General features: G+C 35.8%; 1 protein-coding gene across 3 annotated transcripts in view; it reads left to right on the top strand.

Moving 5' to 3' along the window:
- The first annotated feature begins 229 nt into the window (after positions 1 to 229).
- Positions 230 to 22,166, top strand: part of LOC129250849 (uncharacterized) — a 166,730-nt gene continuing 144,793 nt past the window's right edge. For 2 of the 3 annotated variants that reach the window (XM_054890451.1, XM_054890450.1), the window contains exon 1: positions 278 to 372. The gene's annotated coding sequence lies outside the window, so the exon portion shown is untranslated. Of the gene's footprint in view, positions 373 to 22,166 lie in introns of all 3 variants that reach the window. The other variant, XM_054890449.1, reaches the window with a different exon arrangement.

Here is a 22,166-nt window from a genome sequence, read left to right as displayed (position 1 = left end):
TTTAGAGGCGGAAATCTACTAAAAAAAAACAAGAAAATATGGAGGAGGAAGAAGAAAACTTATCAAAGCAACTGCAAAATATGCAACACATTTGCGCTGAATTGAAAAATGAGCTACAACACCTAAAAATTGAAAACGCTAATCTAAAAGCTCAAACTGCATTCAGTAGTAAAACCAACAGTGTACACCAAAATAAAACACCACCTCAATATGAAACCGATGAAGAAGAGCTAGATCGAGAGACGGACTGAATCTTAAAAAGCGTCCATCTAAAAAATGAAAAGTGGTAAGTTCACAAATGAACAAAGAGGTTCAAATTCAAAGATGATAAAAAAGCCCCACGTCCGCCACCACTTATGGTAACAGCAGAATGTGAGTACCAAAAACTGTTCAACATAGCAAAGAACGGGTCAAGCAATGCGTTCTCTATTAAACTTCTGAACAATAAGATTTATAAAATAAACACATTTGATCCAGCTGATTATGGAAAGCAAACAAGACCAATAAAAATCTTCATCATTCGTGCGATTCTAATAATGGGTGATTTTTTAGCTATTATCTTTTTAAACAGGTGGTTTAAACAGCTGAGGCACGTTTCGTGTTTTGTTTCACAGTCAAACATCTTGAGTTTGGTCTATAATTTTACCATGAATCGTCTTACAAACGAACAATGCTTGCAAATCATTCAATTTTATTATAAAAATGCGTGTTCTGTTAAGAAAGTTTAAGATCCACTTTTTTATCGAAAAATTGTGTTCAGCGACGAAGCTCTTTTTTGGATGAATGGGTACGGAAATAAGCAGAATTGTCGATTTTGGAGTGAAGATCAGCCAGAACAATTGCATGAGCTACCAATGTATCCAGAAAAGGTCACAGTTTGGTGCGGTTTATGGACTGGAGGTATCATTGGACCGTATTTCTTCAAAGATGCTGCGAATAGTAACGTAACTGTGAATGGTGAGCGCTACCGTGAAATGATATCCAACCTTTTTTTGCCCAAAATGCAAGAGCTTGACTTGCATGACATGTGGTTTCAGCAAGACGGTGCCACATGCCACACAGCACGCGTAACAATGGACTTGTTGAGAGGCGAGTTCGGTGAACATTTGATTTCACGTTCAGGACCTGTCAATTGGCCACCCATATCGTGCGATATAACGCCTTAAGATTACTTTTTGTGGGGCTATGTTAAAGCTCACGTGTATTCAGACAAGCCTGCTTCAATTAACGCATTGGAAAACAACATTAAAGCATTTATATGTGAGATACCGGCCGAAACATTGGAAAGTGTATGCCAAAATTGGATTAAGCGGATGGACCATTTGAAGCGCAGTCGCGGTCATCATTTGCATGAAATAATCTTCAAACATTAAATTATATGGACTGTACTATCGATTTAAATAAAAATGTCATGCATTTTTCTGAATTTGACGTGTGTTTTTTTCAACACCAAAGCCTAAAAATCACTAATGCAGTGAAAAAACTAAAATAGAAATCGAAGGAGCCACTAGATATGTTTCTACTGACATTCGAATGAACTGAAGATAATAATAAGATATTTAAAATAATAACAATCTTACATGCGATTGTCAAAAATGAAGCGTGCAAGTCATGTCAGTCCTACGAACACACTCAAAACTATTGCGGCAAGCAGCCACGCTGCGTTAAATGTACGCAGGATCACAAAACAATCGACTGCACAAAACCAAATGAGCAGCCACCAAAATGCTGCAACTGTGGAGAAGCACATCCTGCTAGCTACATATGCTGCATAGTAGCCAAAGAACTTCAAAAAATTCGCGATAAAAAAATCTGACAGCGGAAAACTAACACTGGCGCTGAAAGCGCAACTAGAGGCATAGAGAGAAGTAAAGTTGAAGCAGTACAAAAACTATATCGCGTAAACCAATACCATCTTACTCACAGGTGGCAAAAACTAACGAAAATGGCACTACACATGAAGAAAATATGCTTTCAAAAATTATGCAAAAACTAACAGAACAACAAGAATTTTACAAATCACTTGCGCAAAGGTTGCAAAATCGTAAATTTAAAGTTTACCAGTCATTTACACATGCCTCATATTTTAAAAATAATGCTCCCAAAGTCAAAAACTTTGAAACTTACCGCACTATTCACCCGAGAAACAGTGAACGGGGCCGAAGTGCCGTAATTATTAGCACTACGAACACTACGAACAAGAAAAAGTCAGTACCAATGAATTCCAAGGCACCACCATCATAATCAAGGCTGGAGGTGATCTAGCATTTACAGCTGTTTATAGTCCTCCAAGACACCAAATCAAATGCGATTAATATGTTCCTTTTATTGAGCGTAATAAAACAAAATTCATTATGGGCGGCGATTCTAATGCTAAACATATCCTTTGGGGGTCTAGGCTAACAACCACTAAAGAAAGTTAGCTCTTCAAGGCGCTTCAGCAAACTGTAGCACTTCTTCGTCACCATCGACTTCTTCTTCACCAGAAAAGTCTCCAGTGCATATTTTAATATTGAAAACGGGCAAGACATGAATTCAGATCCTTCGCCAATCTATCTAATTCTCAGTGAAACAGAGATCTCAAACTAACTAGTCAATTCACCGACTGGGGTTATTTCCGCAGAATGTTAGAAGGATCACAGGACAATACGTTTCTATCGGACTCAACAACAAAGATAGATAACGAAGTTTTAAGACTGACAAGAGAAATACAACACTCTGCTTGGTCGAGCCCACCTTCTTTAATGAAAATTTCCGCTGGGCACAAATACACAAAAGATATAAAGAAATGGTGCTAAAGAAGCGAAAAATGCGGCGTAGATTATATCGAAAAAGATCACCTGTTCATATAGCAGCTTTGAACAAAGCAGCGAAAGAGCTCAGCCATAAAATTAAAGAATACTAAAATCAATCGTTTACAAACTACGTACAGCAATTAAATAATAAAAGAGACACAAATTACTCATTATGGAAATGAATCAAAAATCTAAACAGCCAGCTAACCATAATCCACCAATCAAGATAGACAATAATGGATGGGCGAAAACAAACACATTAAAAGCAAACATATTTTCAGACTACCTAGCACCAGCACCTAATAATGATGGCATAGCCAGCGATAATGATGGCGATATAGTACCCATACATGAAGATGGGATGTGCGACGAGATACAAAAGTTAAAGTCGAAGAAATCTCCAGGGTATGATTTAATAACTGCTGAAGTCCTTAAACAAGTTCCACAAAACATCATTACAAGACTAACAAACAATGAATGCTTGCTTTAAGCTGCAATACTTTCCAATTTATTAAAAAATAGCTGATGATATCATGATTATAAAACCAGAAAAGCCTCCAAACGATGTAGCATCATATTTACCAGTATCACTCTTGCGAATTTTATCTAAACTGTTGGCAAAATTTTTGATAAAGCGCCTGAACAATATCATGAAAATAAACAAATAATACAAACACACCAATTTGGATTCCACGCACGACACTCCACAATTGACCAAATTCACAGAATTACTCGTTTCAGAATTACTGTATCTAAAGCATTCGATAAAGTATGTCGTGCTTGCCTACTGTGCAAAATAAAAAATGTACTGCCAATAAAATTTTTAATATCTTAAAAACCTCTTTGTCCGAGCGCTATTTTCGCGTCAGATACGAAGATGAGTTCTCTGAACTGAAAGGGATAACAGCTGGTGTGCCGCAAGGAAGTGCACTTGGTCCCCTTCTTTATCTACTTTTTACTTACCACCTGCCGAACAGCAACAATTGCTTTACAGCAAAATTTGCTGATGACCCTGCAATACTAACTGCCGAAAAGGCAGAAATAGAATCTACTACACAATTGCAGCTTGCTATTAATAAAATATGCAACTGGACAGATAAATGGCACATTAAACTGAATGAAACAAAGTCTGTACACATCAAATTTACAAACAAAAAGACCCACTACTTGCTGATATACATAAACAGCATTAAAGTACACCATAACTACATACTGCAAAGTGTCTAGGTATGACGCTCGAGACGAAACTGAGGTGGAGTGCGCACGTGAAAAAGAAAAGAGAACAACGGGATCAAAAATTCCAAAATATGCGTTGGCTAATGGGTAAGCAATCATTTTTATCCACACACAATAAGATACTGCTTTAGAAACAAGTTCTCAAACCTATCTGGACCTATGGGATTCAGCTAAGGGGAGGAACCAGCTATAGTAAGACATTGCAAATACAAAGATTTCAGACTAAGGCATTCAAGCAAGCTGTTTGTGCTCCATGGTATGTTAGGACGCAAGATCTAGAACGTGACCTCAATATTGATTCAGTTTTGGCAACCATAAAAAAGCATGTGAACAATGAAGCTTTGATTCTTAATGATAATACAAAATGGAAACGAAGGCTCAAACGTAAAAAACCCCTAGATTTAAACTAATAAATAAACGAAAATCAGTTAAAAGTATGAATTAAATTTTGCTGAGGATTATGAATTATTTGTTTGTAATAAAACTCGACGAAAATTGCTCGTTAGTATGTATATGTATGTCATGTTATACTAGTTGTAATGAAAATACTAATAAAAAAAAAAAATTATACACCAAAAACTCAACAACAATCAAAGCAATAGAGTTCTCCCGGTGAATCTGATCCAAAGAAGGCGAAAACAGTCCCATCGGGCGGAAAGGTCATGGCGACGATTTTTTGGAATGCAAACGGCGTTATCCTCATAGATTTTTTACAAAAAGGAAGAACGATCACTGGACAATACTACAATGAGTTATTGGACCGCTTTCACAAAGAATTGAATGAGACACGGCCGCATATGGCGAAAAGCGATCACCACGATAACGCACCAGCACATACATCCGGAGTTGTACTCGGCAAACTGCATTAATTGCGTTATGGATTGCTGCCGCACCCCCGTCTTCCCCCGGTCTGGTTCTCCGCAACTTCTTCTTGTTCCCTAACATGAAGAAATGACTCGGGCAAAAAAATTAAGTTCGAACGAGGAAGTCATCGACAAGTCCTATTCTTTTGAGGGGTTTGTTAAAAGGGGATTATGTTGAAACGTATATATTTTTTTTAATTGTGTCGTCATTTCTAACACGGGTACTTGTTGAACCCCTTAGAAATACCAGCTGAATGTACGCTAATAGGCACAGTTGAACCCTCTTTTGCAGCAAAATTTGACGATCTAGCAGTTAACATTTTTGCGTTATTAATGAAAATATTAATATGTATGTTTAGATAACAAAATTTTAAGGCCATTAACCTCCTTAATTACACGAAATTTGAGAAGTTTTGTAGACACTGATCGGAATTCAATACAATTTTCGTATTATTGACTAGAAGTTTGCACATTTCTTGACTACCCACTTTTGCAAAAATTTTATGAAATTTGATTTTACGAACTTGGCAAAAAATTTCATTGTCAATGTCTTAAAGCTTCAGCACAAGTTGACTTCTCCATGGTAAGAGGCAGAAATAAACACGGCCGATGACCCTCGACTAATGCCTTTACAGTAGGCATGTTGGGAGTACGACATACGCCCCCGAGGAATTTCGCACTTTACGCACTGATCAATCTCAACGACCTTCAGCAAGAACGATGAGAGGCTGATTGACTTGAAGTCCTAAGGGAATACAGGTAGGATTTTGCCTGCCTTAGGTATGGAAGCAACTCTCACAACCCTCCAAGATTCAGCTCGCATAGATAGGAAGCAGCCAACGACACGATGCTTCCGCAGATTTCTGCTGCTGGCCAGGTATAATGCCATCATGGCCAGGTAACTTGAATGGTTTGAATGAGTCAATCGCCCACCCCATTAGATACTTATCCAGCAAGCAGTTTTGGGTGCGGGGAATGTGTGCGTGAATGCAGCACTTACGATAGCGATGTTCGGAGAATCCGACGCTATGACCCACAGCATCTTTTTACGTAATAGTCAGAAAAGGGAACGTTGCATCTCATTTTCATCTTTCAAATCTTGATAGTATTCTACCATGGCCAGTGGAAATTTTCAACCCTTGTCTAAACCTTGGCTGTTACCGATGAATATTATTTATCTATTTCTAAACTCATTATTCTATTAAAAAGAAAACTGTATTCAAGTACTTTTGTACTAAACTTAAATTATCGCTTTATACTAAAAATTTGTGTTTGTTATAATATATTTTTACCAAAAAATGCAACTATGCCTAAACTGTAAACGCTTTTGATTTCACCGGAGTGTGCTTTTAAAGTCCAGTTGCTTACGTTAATTCAGACGCATACGAGGCACGGAAAGATATAAAAACCTCACTCTCATTGTAGCTATAAATAAATAAGGTTTGCCCTAATTTCTGACGTAAGCCATGGCGTCTTGCGATTTTTTGTGTAAATATCGAGGTCCACCTGTGAATGGTGAAGGTAGTATAACCAACTCGCCATTGCGGTGTTCATTCGCCTGTAAAGCATCCTGAAGATGAACGTATCTCAATTTCGTTTGATTATTACGGATGTAGGCCAATCTCAGATTAAATTTTCGCATATTGATCTACCCAGTATTGGTTTGTAAACATTCCATCTCTAAGCAAAGTGTTGAAATTGTTACGTTTTGTCATTATACGGTAGCAATAGTAGTTCATACATGGCACTGTTTTACGCAGAGGTGTACTACCGATTGGGTCAACTTGAGAAATATTAATGGCATAACCATCTTCTCCACGACATAGCATCAAGGGATATTGTAAGCTGTCATAAGATCTGTGTAAGCCTGACATTTTTCCAAATTATTATCACGACTATGCAATACAATATCTCTTTTGTCAAATTACTGTCACCAGAAAAACATATAATATCTTGGAGAGATCTAATCAAATCTCTATCAATTAGCTGTGCAACACTTGAACACCGCGTAGATGCTTGTATATCTGGATCTGTAATAAAATATATTTGCAGGAATTTGTGATCATCGGGTCGATGTGGTAGCTAGTTCCCAGCTAAGTTGTACACTTGCCCTTGAATTTTAAATGTAGGCATGGACCCACGCTCAACGACTTGCTTACTCTTAAAAGAGGTCATTTGAAATGCGTTATTATAATGGCGAATATTGCGCATGATATGTTTGGATTTCTGATGATCACCCGTAAGAAGAGAGTGAAGTGGTTCAAGTGGAGGGAGAATTTCTTCTAACTTTACATTTCCTTCTAAGCCACACATGCCTCTCGATTCGTCTTTGAATTTCAATGCCAAGTGTGTGAACATCTACTCACATATCGTCCCCTTAGTATAACAATAGCCTATGTGCTCATAGGCTATTATTTTTTTATTGAATTTTTGGATTCTCCATCGTCGATTTTATATGTGGTCAAAATTTTGTCAAATTCTAGTTCCACAAAGTGGGTCAAAACGTCAGTCAAAAAATAATAAATATTTACAGACATAACGAGATTTGAGTGAGAACTACTTTCGACAAAAAGTTTGTAATTCATTTTCTCAAAACATCAAAAAATTTATAGGCTATTTTAATACTAAGGGGACGATATACCTATTGATAATATACGATCGTCCTTGTAAGAAATCGAAGGATCGTAACTCATGTCAAGATTTTCTTTACTTACCCATGAATTAGTAACTCGTGCTGATGATTATCTGGCTCTTTGTATTCGATATCTATCCCTATCTCCGTCTGCGGTGAACCTCACGCTCTACTGAAGATTCTCTCTCTCTCAGCTCTATATCTATCCCGAAACTGACTGAGTCGAGCCTCTCGTTCCGTTGACGATTCTTCATCTCTTGTTGAACGTACTCTTCTAGCATTCACTGTACTACGACCTATGTTAGAGCGACGACGTCTTCCAGACGTGACTTCATAATTTCTGTACAAAATTTACTCAGTTCTGTGCACAAATTGCCATATTATTAGTATGTACCGCAGTAAAAAATATCTAAATATCAGGTCAGTCCATAAGTTCGTGCGTTTTTTAAAGGTGCTTTAAAATGAATAAAAAAGATGTTTAAAGTATTAATTAATCAATAATAAATTTTCCTTCATTATTTACCATGTCTTTCCAACGTTTAGGCACATTTTTAATTCCCTGCTCAAAAAATTTTTTCTCCTTAGAGCCAAAATACGCTTCGATATCCTTTCTATAGCTTCTTTTGAGGAGTAGTTCTTGTTAATCATATGGGACAGGATTATTGTAAAGGACCCATTTTTCATCACCAGTAACGATACGGCTCAAAAAACTTTCATTTTCAAGCTGCTGCAGCAGCTGAGAACACACATTCACTCTCTTCTGAAGGTTGGCGACGGAAAGTCTATGCGGAACCCATTTTCCCACCTTTGAAACCTTTCCCAACTGAACCAGGTGCATGTGAACTGTTCCACGCGATGAATTTAACCTCTGAGCTATCACATCGACTGTCAAATTTGGTCAGCTTCCACGAGTTCGAGCAAGGCGTCGGAGTTAAAGACTTCAGGACGACTAGCGCGCGGTGCATCCTCCAAGTCGCAGTTACCACTTCGGAATTTTGAAAACCAGTTTTGCGCAGTCCTTACACTCACGGTATCCTCTCCGTGAACAGTGTTTATTTCTGCAGCAGCAGTTGTTGCATTTTAACCACTTTTATAAAAAAAATACAAAATATGCCTTTTATACGCGTTCGAAGATGCCATTTTATTTTTTAACAACACGTGCTTCTATTTGCGATTAAAATCACTTGTTGAATGCACAATATATCAAAGAAAATATAAATAGTTCCGTTATATTCCGCGAATAATTTTTTGTATGTAAAAATCCTACAAAAGTGAAATTATGGGTAAAATACGGACGAACTTATGGACTGGCCTGATACTTACCATTCAGAAACAAAAGATAATTGCTGATGTTATATCTTCAAAAATATTAATTTAAATCATATGCTGTAAATGGCTATCTAATATATATTAAATCAACAATGTGTTTAAGGTATTTAATTGGATAAGAATCGCTTCGAAAATTACCCATTAGTTGTCGTAAAAAGTAAAGTAAAGTAGTCTTTGGAATGGATAGCAAATTTAACGCGCTCCGAATTAATAAAAACTAGTCAAAAACTGTATTTTAATCGTGTGCGAATTATTAATATAGAACGTGAACAGTGCTATATATTTCTCTGTTTTTAGCACGGCTGTTTTCCAACGAATGATTTGCAAATACAAATGCTCAGCCGAATCAAGCCAACAGCGCAAATAGAATTGTATGTAAAGGGTGATTTCTCAAGAGCTATAGGAAAGTTTTTCAAAAACACACGTAAAATTCAGAAAAATGCATGATATTTTTATTTAAATCGATAGTGTACAGTCCATATAATTTAATGTTTGAAGATTATTTCATGCAAATGTTGACCGCGACTGCGCATCAAATGGTCCATCCGCTTAATCCAATTTTGGCATACACTTTCCAATGTTTCGGCCGGTATCTCACATATAAATGCTTTAATGTTGTTTTCCAATGCGTTAATTGAAGCAGGCTTGTCTGAATACACGTGAGCTTTAACATAGCCCCACAAAAAGTAATCTTAAGGCGTTATATCGCACGATATGGGTGGCCAATTGACAGGTCCTGAACGTGAAATCAAATGTTCACCGAACTCGCCTCTCAACAAGTCCATTGTTACGCGTGCTGTGTGGCATGTGGCACCGTCTTGCTGAAACCACATGTCATGCAAGTCAAGCTCTTGCATTTTGGGCAAAAAAAGGTTGGATATCATTTCACGGTAGCGCTCACCATTCACAGTTACGTTACTATTCGCAGCATCTTTGAAGAAATACGGTCCAATGATACCTCCAGTCCATAAACCGCACTAAACTGTTACCTTTTCTGGATACATTGGTAGCTCTTGCAGTTCTTCTGGCTGATCTTCACTCCAAAATCGACAATTCTGCTTATTTACGTGCCCATTGATCCAAAAAAGAGCTTTGTCGCTGAACACAATTTTTCGGCCAACTTTCCAAGAGCCCATTCACCAAAAATTCTGCGTTCGTTCGGCTTCAATTCTTGCACCAGCTGTATTTTGAAAGGCTTCACACCTAAATCCTTTCGCAAAATTTTCCAAGTTGTTCAGTAACAGAGGCCCAACTGCTGCGAACGGCGACGAATCGATAATTGCTGGTCATTATTAGCACTGGCCGATACAGCTGCGACATTTTCTTCAGTTCGCACTCTACGTAAGCGTGTTGGTGGTTTGATGTCCAATAATGTAAATTTGGTTCTAAATTTAGTCACAATAGCTCTACTAGCCGCTTCAGTGGGTCGATTAAACTCAACATAAAATGGAAGAAGTGCGCAATAAACTTTCTTAACAGAACACACATTTTTATAATAAAACTAACAAACCCGGCCTGCTTCGCTGGGCACACTAAAATAGAATAGAAAAGATATGATTTTCATATTATTTATTTCTTTATTCTTTATTCAAGCGCTTTGGCATAAACAATATTTTTTGTTTTTCTATTTGTTTTTGAGTAAATATATAATGCTGTTGGCTTCCCAACACGTGAACAGCCAATATATAGTTGACCATGGGTGAATACTGGTTCTTCTAAATTCATCCCGCATATTTCTAAAGTTTGCCCTTGTGATTTATTGATAGTTATTGCAAATGCTAAACGAATGGGCAGTTGCAAACGCTTGAATTCAAATGGCGATTCAGGTGAAATCATTGGAATTCTCGGTATTAGAACGTCTTCATTCTTGAATTTGCCAATTAAAATAGTTGCTTCGATAACATTATTCATCAATCGTTTGACTACAAGTCTAGTTCCGTTACATAATTTTGGATGATTAATATTCCGAAGCATAATAATGGTTGCACCAACTTTTAATTGCAAATAATGTGGCGGAAATCCAGATATATCCAATGAATTTAAAAATTCGGTTGGATAGTTAACTACTTGATCTTGGTCGATAATTGTGTCAACAGACCGGTATACAACAGTATCACCAGGTATTTTATCCAAGATATCTGCATTTATCTCGTTAACATCTTTGTTCGTACCAGCTAATATAGCTCGTTCACTTAGCCAATTGTGATTCTTGTAATTTTGTGTTATGTCTGGAAAAACCTTTTGCACCAAATCGGCCTTTGATTCTGCTATTTGACAAAAATGATCTGGAAATTTAAATAAGCCATTATTATCAATAGGAATTCGTCCATTGCCAGTTTGTAACAATTGCTTTGAAAAAACTTCAGCACTTGAATCATTTTGGAGTTGAAAGCGAACATTTGTGTTTAGTGTTAATTTCGTCACATATCCCCACAAATTAGATGCTTTCAAGCACGCATTCAATTCATCAGCTGGGGTTGATCGCGGAATAACGGGTAACGTTTGTCTAAAATCACCAGTTAATAAAATCAATGCATTTCCAAATAAACGTTGATTTTCACGCAAGTCTTTCAATGTACGATTAAGTGCCTCTAACGATTTTTTGTGCGCCATTGTACACTCATCCCAAATGATGATTTTACATTGTTGGGGTACCCTTGCCATTCCACTTCTTTTGGAAATATTGCATGCTGGTTCTTCATTAACTTGTTACTTTAACGGTAATTTGAGCGCGGAATGTGCGGTACGTCCACCTTCTAATAATGTAGCTGCAATACCCGACGAAGCAATAGCTAATGCAATAAATCCGTTTGCTCGTATATTGGCCAAAATCAATGACATAACAAATGTCTTGCCAGTTCCACCGGGAGCATCAAGAAAATAAAAGCCACCAATTCCAGTGTTAACGGCATGCATGATTGTATCGTATACACGCTTTTGTTCAGTATATAAAAATGGTTCATTTGCTTGTAGGTATGCGCTCAATGCATTTCTGTCGTATTGTTGTTCTCGTTCCAACTCTTTGTTGAAAATGTCGTGAATATTTCGATTTGGTGCAATCATACCAAGTTGTGTCAACGCTTTATTAGCAATTGACAAACACAGATCCTCTACCAAGATTAGCACTTCATTGTACATATTTGATGTATAATCCAAATTATGATTTCCAGTTGCAATACGCATTCGGCATAATATATCTTCCGTCATGCTGTTCTTATGGTTATTCCACAACTCACCAGGACTTGCTGGAAAACATGTTGATATGATTATTGAAATAACGTACGAATTTGGAATGGTGTGGATGATGCAGCTGAATCTGTTAAAGTATCATTCCAATGTGTGTCATCCTCAAGCAAATGCAATTTCATACATGCTTCGCGAAATGTAGTGCAGATTTGACCATTTACTGTACGTATGTTTTGAAATTGCATCGCTGGCAAAAACATTGTGATGAGTTTCAACCGGTGTTCCTTGCTTCCGTCTTTGAAAACTTTTCGATGCGTGATTCCAAGTGTAGTATTTTTGAGCTTCAGAATATAACAAAGTTATCGCAAAATCATCTGACCGACATAAATTGAAAAAAGCAGTTAACGTTGTTGCAGGTGGTTGAGTCGCTCTTTGCGCTGCATTATTTTCCGTGAAATAAACGCGTTGGCCATTTTCAAGATGAACGGCAAAATGTAAAACCGTTGGGTATCTGTCGTGAATAGGAAATGAAAAAATTCGCCACGCTGCTTCATTGCTACTTATATACCTGCCCATTTGGTATTGTGTAATTTCATAATTGCTGTTTTCAGCTACCGCTCCAAAAACAGCCATATCGCTACCTTTATGAATGTTCTTGCAAATATATTTGATCGATTTAACGGAATTACAATATTCAACGTTTATGTGGGCTTTATAAGTTTTCGATATTATAGGCGAATAAGGCACGATCCATCGGTTGTCAATTTCGATTTCTTCACCTCTAAGTCTGAGCTTTGTTGTAAATCCGTTATCATCTTTTGAACGTCGTCGGTACAATGGATATCCGTCATTGCCTGTTATCGTTTCAGCAGTCAAATTCCTTGGATAACTTTTGGAGCATTTACCATCAATCATGCATGGTGCGGCAGTATTCAAATTGCCACATGGCCACATCATATTCTTCATTACAATTTGTGATAATTCCGGATCAACTCTTGGGTCAGGTAATTCTGCCGAAATTATATCATCGATTTGGTTAGTTCTTATCTTTTCTTCTAACCATATTAATATGTGCGCTTGAGGCAGGCCGTCGCTTCTGCCACTCAGTCGAATACATCCAACAACGTACTGCACCGAAAATTTTATGTTTCACAATAAAATCCATAAATGATTTGAGTTTTTGCCGAAACACACGTGCTGTTATATCATGACGATCGCGTGATGATTGATGCAAGAATAAATTGCCTTTAATATTATTCCACTGCGGATTACATGTAAATGTAATGAAGAAATCGGGACGACCATAACGGCGCACATATGTCATTCCATCTTGTGCATATTCATGCATGTGTCTCGGGCTACCTATATAAGACGAAGGTAATATAACCGCTTGTCCAACGTTATTAGCGCTACCAACATTTTGAATGGCATCACGCAGATGAATGTATTCTTCAGAACGCAATTTACTTTGATTGAATCTCAAATAATTTAATCGTTCTGTTTCGATTTTGGCATACATGTCTACCAAGTACTGATGTAATAGTTGTCGACATTTCAAAATCGTATTCTCATCGTCGTCACGGACCATTAAACGATACGAATAAAAACTTATTGCGCTGACTTTTTTAGTTGTTTCTTGACGTGTTAAACGAACGAAATATATTAGCTAAAGTCAATAAAAAACTATTAAAATCGCTCGCCAGTTGATGGATTTAACATTCTGTAGTTGAAATGATAACCGTCATCACCATATAGGAACATTAATGGGTATTGTAAAGCATCATACGATCTATGGGTTTAAGAAACTGATTGCAATATAAAATATATTTGCAAAAATTGACATTTATCATCATTGAATGGTATTAGAGAGCCAATTTTATGGTAAACTTGGGCTTGTATCTGTTTGGTAAAAAGTCATCAAAATGATTGTCATTGATCAAAAAGTCACTGATATCAAATGATGAATTTACCTTAAAAGTTGGCATAAAATTATCTCTAATAATCTTCGTTGCACCAAATGAAGTCATATGTGTTATAGTTCCTAATTTTTTTCAGGAAATGTTGAGATTGTGCTGTTTTTCCGGATAATAATGTAAACAATGGCTCAGGTGGTACATTTAACGCTCGCAATTTTACTTTGCCGCTCAAACAACACATTCCAACAGTTTCGTTTTTAAATTTCTTAGCATGGCAATGTTGACACATTTGATTCATTAGGCCAATTTGAACAAAGTTATGGTCACTGTAGTTAACTGTGTGATCGTATGCAAAAGCAGCTCTGTTCCAATTGATGTCTCTTGGTCGATTTGATCTGGACCGTGCCATTCGTTGCCGATTTGCTTCATTTTGTTCTTGACGTTCTTCTGATGTCGCGTTATTCAGAGCATTTCTCATGCGCCTATTATTATTTGTCGAACGACCAATATGATAACGTGATTGTTTTGGCATTTGTACTGTAATAAACATGATTGTAATTATGGTATTCTGAGATTTTAAAACATGTTTTTTTTTTCAGTTTTGTGGATTATATTTTCGATGCATATGTGTTTAAAAGCCCAAGTCCACATGGTCAGGATTATTTTATTTTGTTGTGATTTTCTTAAATCATCTCTTTTCTTCTGAAAATTGTTGACAATTTGTATGACAAGACTATTAATTTTTTCATCAAATTTACGCATTTTTTATAAATGGATAATGGTTATAAAAGCTCCAATGTTTAATAAAAAATTGAAATTCATTTGCGTTGATTTGAAATTTAAAAACAATCTTCTTTTTTCCTGATCATCCATGAATTTTTCGTTTCAATTTATATGTTTTATTGAACATTGGACCTTTTATATTTATTTTCAATTTATATTTTTGAAAAAAAAAACCGAAAAAATTTTTTTTTCCACGAACACATTATTTCATTTGAACATTCGGATTTCACATTAAATTTTCAAGTTTCGTAAGAAATTATTCACTGTTCCAAAATCCACTCCAAAAAAATTCACAACAAATTTTTACACTTTGCAATTACGTCTTCTCCTTATGGCGTCCAAATCAGAAAGAAATATTGACACATTGTAACTCACACTGTCAATTTGACAGTTCAGTTCCGCCCCAAGCGTTAAAAAAGTAAACGACATTATGGCTGGTTCAAAAGAACGCTGTACGCGTTGCCAGTGTTCCGAATTACAACCAAACTTTACGAAACCCATTTTCAATACTTACTTAACAATGTGTGTAAGTTTGGTTTAATTCGGTGCAAAGACACGGCGGGTCCAGGTTTTGGCATATATTTCGAGACCCTAGTCATCAATGGGTATGAAAATTACCCCGTATTAAAGCACTTATCAACAGCTTTCATTTGATACCTATATTGTACATACACAACCAAAGGTTACCCGGATCCACGTTTTGACCTATATCTCGAGACCCCAGTCACGTAGCGGCATGAAAAAACTCTGTACTAAAGCATTCACCAACAGCTTCCATTTGATATCCATATTGTACATACACATTCTAGGGTTACCCGGGTCCACGTTTTGGTCTGTATCTCGAGACCCTAGTCACGGAGCGGCATGAAAAATACTCTGAACTAAAGCATTCACCAACAGCTTCCATTTGCTACCCATATTGTACATACGCATCCAAAGGTTACCCGGGTCCTCGTTTTGACCTATATCTCGAGACCCTATCCACCAATAGGTATCCAAACTATACGGAAACCATCTTCAATACCTACTGTAAGGTTGGTTTAATTCGGTGCAAAGACACGGCCGGTTAGCGAACACACACAAAAAGTTGACTTAATTTTATATACATATAAGATTCAATGATTTGCAAGCGTTGTTCGTTTGTAAGACGATTCATGCTTAAATTATAGACCAAACTGAAGATGTTTGACAGTGAAACAAAACACGAAACGTTACTCAGCTCTTTAAACCAACTTTTTAAGAAGATAATAGCTAAAAAATCACCCGTTACATAGTTATAATTACATGGAGTTCAGTTTGGTATTTCAAATAACGGCAAAATGTAAATATGTACTATGTATGTATGTATAAGTAACTTCAAGTGAAATATGAAATTAATTTATATAAATTTACGACATCACATAGAAACCTCAAAAATAACAGTATTCCCCCCTCTATTTAATGGATGTCTTCAATGAATCTGTCTATTAAAAAAACGCATCAAAATCCGTTGCGTAGTTTTAAAGATTTAAGCATATATAGGGACAGAGAAAGCGACTTTGTTTTATACTATGTTATGATATATCATTTTTGCGAAAACAAATAAAAATCATCGAAATCGGTTAAAATGTTGTTCATTATAGTTTTGAAAGCCTCGTACTTTGAGCCATTGTTGCTTTTGCCTGGAACATCTTTTTATATCTTTTCTTAATTTTGTATATCAGTGCTGGAAAAATTGGGTTTATATATCTTTTCGCTAATCGTAATAATTGTAAATGAAATTTTCGAGTGATAGCACCTACGAAAAATCGGCGGAAGAAGCACCGCGTTATAACCTCCGTAATAGGAAACTCGTGTTGAAAGTTCGCGAAGCTAAAATGGCCAAAAAAATGGTGAAAAAGTTCGTACGGTGACCACGAAAATGATTGTGCGATAGTTCAGCAAGACAAAGTATCGAAGAACTACGCAAGCAAATAAAAGCCTTGCAAAAGTCGCTAGACTCCTCTTAACAAGAAAAAGTCCAATACATCTAAGACCTAAATCAACGAGCAGCTAACAACATCATCAGTGTCGACGTGCCGAAGCTATTCCTGTCAGCTTCAAACCAGCCGGAGTTACCTCTACCAACTTTACGACAGTCAGCGCTATTCCTACCGATACTTATTCTGCCAGTAACAATTCTGCGTGTTAGCACGCCAACTCTACATTTGAAAGCGCTAGTTGCTTAAGTTTTCTGCCAGCCTTCAGTATCTAACCCAGAAAGTACAATGCAGTTCATCAATCTTAAAGCACAAATAGTACTCAGCATGAGCCAGGTACGTAAAATTTTCGATTTGCCAAAGTTCCATGCTTCGCCGGAAGACTGTTTTCTGTGGCCTTAAAGGAAACCACGGAAATGAATTCGTATTCGCAGTTGGAGAACCTGTTGCGTCTCCAGAAATCCCTGAAAGGGAAAGCCAGACAACAGTTGGTGTCGTTGTTGATGCACCCCTCCACTGTAGATACGGCCATGGAAACATGGGAATCCCGCTACGGTCGCCCGGAGCTACTTATTAGAAGCCAAATAGCGAAAGTTCGAGCGTTTCCACTAGGGTTTCTCATTTCCCGTCACATAATGATTCCCGGGAAACGAGAATATTTCGAAAATATTCCCGGGATTCCCGGGAAAATCGAGTTTTTATATTTACTAATTAAAATAAATTTATTAATTTAAAAACAATTAAAAAATTCATTTTCACATATTTTATTCATATTCACAAAACAAAAAAATTCATATTTATTCAAATAAAAACAAAAAAAAAAGTTATTTATTAGAAGAGTTTTTAAAATGAGTTCTGAGACAAACTAGCGCATTAACTGAATTGTCGTTGAGTCTTGTTCTAATTTTGGTGACAAAAAGGCCAGCAGTCGAAAATACTCTTTCACTTTCCACTGAAGTTGGTTTAATGCAAAGAAGAGCATCTAAGAGCATTTTCAAATTTTTGGTTAACTTTCCACTAGCTTCAAATAAATTAAATTCTTTTAATATAGTCTTATATTCTGTATCTCCAGTACTTTGTTTTTTGGCGCTCATACTATTTATAGCACTTTCAAGCTTTCGTTTCAAAACATTCGCGGGCATTTCTGCTTCTATATTGTTTTCCGTTTCGGAAATCAATACGCTTTCTTCATTTTCAAGTACAGTGGTGTCTTCAAGGATATTAACTGGAAATAGGCGGTGTAACAATTCTTTAGATAATTTAACCATTTCAGACTTCGACGACATTTCAAAAAACATATCATCTTGATTGGAGTACAATAAACTTGAATTATTTAGGTACTTTACCAATGAAATTAAAATTTTGGATCTTCGAGTTGTCATACGGAATTTAAAATTTTGTAATAATTCTCGAGATATTGAATTATCTAACGCATTTAACGTTTCTATTAGGAACGATAGTATTCCCTCACTCTTTATTAAATCCATATCACGTCGACATAATGCATCGGACGCTAATTTTACTGGACGTAAACAAGTAATTAATGTGCTTACAATTTGGAACAGCTGATCTTCCTTTTCAAGAAGATGTGTAGCATTAACTTCGCATAGACTTTTTTTAATCGGAATTCTTATTTGTTCAAATCTTTCCAACATATCTAATAAGCTATTCCACCTTGTCGTACAGTCTAATGATAGGTTTAATTCTTTACCATATTCTAATTTGACATTTTGCTGAAGAATTGTGTTACGTACTGGCGATTTTCTGAAAAATGATGCTATCTTGCGGATTTGTTTTATTGCATCCTGGATATGAGGTTTTAGATCTTTGAATTTAAGGTCACTTATATTTGTATCATGTTCATATGACATCCCTTCACATGTTGTATTTTCGTCTTTGTCAAGACAATCATAATTATCAATGTCGCTATCATCATCTGAATCTAATAATTGGTCTACTTGGTGCTGCTGATTTTTTTGCAATAATAATTCTGTCTTAGTAGAACCAAAAAGGGTATCCAGAACAGCCAAATGAATCCCATGTGTGTTGCATTGTAAATGGAAGGCAGGAGCTAACTTTCCAAATTTCACCATAACGGCTGCTCCATCAGTTATGATTGCAATAATATCTGTAGATAAATTCAAGTTAAATTCCTTTAACCGCTCATTAACTAAATCTAATGTTTTTTCAGCTCCGCAACTTCCTTCAATTCTTATTAATCCCAAATTTTCAAATATCCCACCATTGGACATAACATTGATATTCATGTATCTACGATTACGGCTGCTTGTCCACTCATCTACAGTTAAGAAAAATTTTTGATTTGCATTTAGAATAGTTGAAAATCTATATTTAAGTTTTGATTTAACTTCGGCATAATAGTTGAATATAAGATTCATTATGTGTGAAGGATTTTTAGGAAGAAAATATCCTTTCGCACAAATAGATTCACGAATGAACGTACTTTTCGAAATAACATTGATGGAAATTCCATCTACAGCTGCTAGTTTTGCAAGAATTTCTTCCAATGATTGTTTCTTTACATATTTTAAAATGGAATTTTGATTTCCTGAAATTGATTTATCAGATTTGTCCGGCGATGAAGTACTTGGAGCGTCGAATTTATTGTTCTTGGTAACCAAATCTATTCCATGTTGGATTTGCATATGACGATTTATTCCACTTGTGGAACCTCCCTTTCTCATAATCACTTGATTACATTTATTGCATTTTGCTTTGTCCTTATTAGTAGAATCAATGGTAAAATAAAATCTCCAATTTCTTTCTGACGACATTCGTATTTTTTAATAACCCTTTAATTTTAATATTTAAAATATCAGTGGAATAATAACTAATTGTTATTAAAATTCAATTAAACTTACATTAATTCACAAAGAAATCTTTTAACCACTTTTAATATATAAAGACACCCAAACGCTATGACTTTTCAAATATTTGTGTTGCACAGCTGTATAATCACGAAAACAAGAAAGTCAATGCTTGCTTAGCTTACTTTGTTTTTTAATATTTTTAAATAAAAAAAGTAAAGACACCCAAACGCTATGACTTTTCAAATATTTGTGTTGCACAGCTGTATAATCACGAAAAGCTTACTTTGTTTTTGAATATTTTTAAATAAAAAAAGTAATTTGAATTTTTCATTTTAAATGATAATAAATGTTAAATAATCCCGGGAATTTACGTTTTTTTTCGGGAAATCGGGAATAGATATTTTTGCGGATTACCCGGGATATCGGGAACGGGAAATCCCGGGAGAGAAACCCTAGTTTCCACCCATCACCGGAAGACGAATCGCCAATATCCTCAATTTTATCTCGATGGTATCAAACTTAGCTGCCTTTCTAGAAAATTCAGGTCTATACACCTAAATAATCTAATATTGCTCGATGAATTAATCAGCACACATCTTTGAAATGCGTAAATTTTGCAATTGGCTGCAGTACACCGCCATGCATGGGTCTATGGCAATACCCGTTATGCCAACAAAGAATATGTATGCCCATGATGGAAATAATAATTATATGGCGCCTATCGTGGTACCGTTACTTTGCGCTCAGCGAATTTGACAATGAGTTACGTCGTTTTAGTTCCAGTATGGCCAGATCACCATTTTCGTAATTTTCTAGCCTGTTCTAATTAAAATGTAATGCTTATAATTATGTAAAATATACATTTTTTAAAAATTATTTTAATAATTCACTACGTTTTATTTAGCTTTACTTTTTTCTAACATCTGCTAGCATTGCCCGCGATTGCAGTTTTGTTGGTGTTCTTTCAGCAGGCAAATATCTCACTCGCTACTGCAGTGTTGCCTAGCTTTGGGTATAAAATCGCACTAAAATGCCCATTTAAAGAAAATAAAATACCAAATTTTTATTGAATTACTTAAAGAATTTTGTATGCGTGACATATTATGTTTAAAATGTGGGTTCTTTTTTTTATAAACTTGTTATGGCTGTGTACAATTTAATTTAAAAGTTCTTTTGTTGAAAGAAACTCGTTTGTTAAAGGAACGACTTATTTGCTATATTTCAGGTTATGTAACAAAATAAGGTACTCTTTTTGTAAAAAAGTTGTTATGGTTTTTTCAGTATTTTCTGCTATTTTGTTACTTATTTTTACTATGAATTCACCTCTTGATGCCCTATGTCCCACTAAGGATTGAGGACCGGACGAAACGATTACACCTCTATGGTTTTAATTCGCATTCAGTAAATTCAAACGATTTTTAAAATATGTAGAAAGGTTTTCAATGTTAAGAAGAAGAAAGGGTTTCAATGTTCATATTCTTGCATTAACTTAAAAGGAGCAAAAAATTAAATTTGCGCTTTGAAAATATTAAACTTTATAAGAATCAACAAATTTGCATTAGCACTAAAATCTTCTCAGAGTGACCTTTTTTAACATTCGTTTTAAGTCACATTCAGTAAGTTCAAACGCTTTTTAAAATGTGTAAAAAGGTTTTCAATCTTAAGAAGAGTTGAGAGAAGAAGATTTTATATTCTTGCATATAGCATTAAAAGAAACAAAAAAATAAATTTGCGCTTTCAAAATATCAAATTTTTTAAGAATCAACAAATTTTCTTTAGCACTAAAGTCTTCTCAGAGGCATTTTTTAACCTTCTTCTGTTTAATAGTACAGTTTGTTTTTAACCTAAAGTTTCGCTTGGTTTGAATTAAAACAAAAGAAACAAACACGGAACTTTAAAATTTTCGCATTTTGGGTATAAAAAAGCACTAAATTTATTGCGAAAAGCAAATGGTTGGCAATACTGCACAACTCGGCAAACGTGACGTCAAGCACTCTCTGATGGGCGCAATCTTTTTTCTATCATTCTTGTTTTATGCCCAAGGATTTTGTGTACCACAAACCTGAAATGTCGTGCAAGGCCGTAATAACTGTAACAAAAGAAGAGAGAAAGTGTTAAGTGTGTGACCAAAGTCAAAATTTAAATACGTGCTCAAAATGTAAAGATGCCGATTGTTCTAATCGCGCTGGAGCATAGTCAAAAATAAGCATCTGTGTTTTTGTTGCTTGCAACCTGGTCACAGTGTACAGAATTGCCGCAAGCGACAAGTGTGTGGTATATCGTCGTGTAATAAATTAGGCACTAGGTATTAGGTATGGTCACGTATGTAGGTATTGAAAGAACACAATTGATAGAGATTAACAAACAAATTGCAGAATATTTTGTTTGTTCGGAAGCTGATATTAGGGCGGAAAAATTATTACACGGGACGACAAGGTTTGTAAATAATAAAAATGGGTTTTCCAATAACAGGTGTTCCGTGTTCAACAAGGGAGATGATTAACAATTTTTTATGGCCGGAATTGGATGGTATTGATCTGGACAACGTTTAATTTCAACAAGACGGCGCTAAGTGCCACACAAGCAACAAAACCATTGATCTTTTACGAGAAAAGTTTCCGGCCCCTGTTGAGGACA

Source organism: Anastrepha obliqua, chromosome 6 (genome assembly GCF_027943255.1).
Source record: "Anastrepha obliqua isolate idAnaObli1 chromosome 6, idAnaObli1_1.0, whole genome shotgun sequence".
Lineage (NCBI taxonomy): Eukaryota > Metazoa > Arthropoda > Insecta > Diptera > Tephritidae > Anastrepha > Anastrepha obliqua.
This window is presented reverse-complemented; position numbering and strand designations above follow the sequence as displayed.